The sequence below is a fragment of the Poecilia reticulata genome, linkage group LG11 (assembly GCF_000633615.1).
Source record: "Poecilia reticulata strain Guanapo linkage group LG11, Guppy_female_1.0+MT, whole genome shotgun sequence".
NCBI classification, from domain to species: domain Eukaryota; kingdom Metazoa; phylum Chordata; class Actinopteri; order Cyprinodontiformes; family Poeciliidae; genus Poecilia; species Poecilia reticulata.
Genome location: NC_024341.1, coordinates 23348843 through 23350899, shown reverse-complemented (window position 1 = coordinate 23350899; position 2057 = coordinate 23348843).

Below are 2057 nucleotides of genomic sequence, written 5' to 3'. Positions count from 1 at the left end.
ATGGACAGATTAAATATTTAARATTTACCCAAATMTTTTGAATCTTTAGCAAAACAGGCTCAGATTAACATGGGTGGTTTCACAGCTACTTAGTAAGCAATGAAATGCCTTAAAACTTACATGGAGGCTCAAATATTTACTATAATYAATTAACAATAGAAAACGCCATAAAGCTGTGTATTYAAAGACGACCAAGGCCTGTCTGTACAGATTAAGGAGACACCATAACATCTACCAACAGAGCAGGTTAACTACTGTAGTTGTTTGAAAGGCGTCTTGGTCCAGTTGATGGCTCAGTTTGAAGCTTCAGGTTTTGGTGTTGAACCTCCCAGAATCTCAGCTGCTGCAGATTGTCTGGAGATGCAGAGAAAAAGTGCAAATAGGCAGTTAGTGTCTGTTAGTCAATGAGACCTAGCATTAGAATGAAAATCTGGCATAGGAAGGTCTCTAGTGGTCTCTATGTTTCCTTTAAAAGTTGTCATCTCATCAGTTTCTTCCCTTTTAACTCTTCTCAAAGCATGCACCATATTGACTGGCTAAATAAATCTCAGAGCAGACATAYGTTGCTGCAATAGCAAGATCTCCATGCAGCCACAGAGCATTCAGGAACCTCATACCTGTACTGCTGTTTAACTGTCAATAAATAATATGACTTATGTGTTTAATATTCAGCTTGCCTCCCAGTATTGTGGTRAGATTACTCCTTCTTTATTCTGTCACCATGACACAAGAGTTTGTTTGACAAAAATAGGAAAACCACGATTATGACTCRTATCYGTTTTAACTTGCTAAGATGGAGGATTAGGTGCTAATGTTTGGGGTGTGTCCTAGAGGTGGAATAATCACTACATCACTACCCTCCTGACCTAAATGAATATTTAAACTACTGATATAAAAAAATATTTTTAGTTTTTCTCAGTTGTTTTGTCAATGGAAGACAGATGATGAATAGGAGTAGATGAATAAATTATACCTTTACTCACTGAGTGACTGTTGTACTGCTCCATCTTCCTTCTCACATTAGGAAGGATTACAGAGAAAACTTGTGGGTAGAAGATCTCTAGCCAGCAGGTTAATGGCCCAGTCACAGGCCAAATGGGAAGGGAGAGAAAGAACTTTCTCTTTGCTGAACAAAATGGATAACTTCAGTTGNCTCCCTGAAATCTCTTAAATGTTATCCAATGGTTCATGAGGACACCATTGTCATTACAGTTAAGGATTTAAATATTACAGATTAGTTTTTTCTCTTTTAAGTATGCATTTTCGTATTGTATTCTTTATCCCCTTTTTCTCCAATATGTTTGAAAGTAAAGGAAAGTGTATTTCCATTTTCTTTCCAATGTTTAATAATAAACTGCAACAGAATATMATTTTGATGTTAGATAAGACTTCTTTCAACTCAGCCTAATTCTCATCAATTCACTTGGTGAGAATTAGGCTAATTTCAAAACTAATGTCATCATAATAAATTTTACATTAAAAACAGACCTACTTCTTATGAAGACACACAGTATAAAATAAAATCAATCCAAGACCATTTGAAGTTCAATTACATGCACCCTATCCTTATTTTAAGGTTGTCATATTTAATTTGTTATGCTTGATGAGCATCACCATTTTGTTTTAAAAGACATTAATCTATATATTGCAGTCTCCAGTGCTATATTTTCATAACAGAATTACAGCAAAAACATATGAATGTGACTGAAATTAGTCAGTAAAGCAACACTTACAGGTTTTGTCAAATGAGTTCTCTTCAGTGTTACAAGAGTTGGGATTTTCTTCTGATCCCTTCTGTTCACTGGTTGACTGGTACTGCTTACTRGTGTGGTGGAGAGCTTTATATCCGTCAAGAGCAGTATGAYATCAGGTGCACGCAAAGATGGAAATTAGTAATTCTGTGAACAATGCTTTATTGTACGTGTGGCTACCTGTGACATATTTCTGTCTTTAATTTGTGTGTGTGTGCGTGTGTGAAAGGTGCCAGAGGTAAGCTTGTTGAGCAGGATTTCTTTTCCTGTTAAACATATCAACATAGTGTTAAATTTAGGATTGTG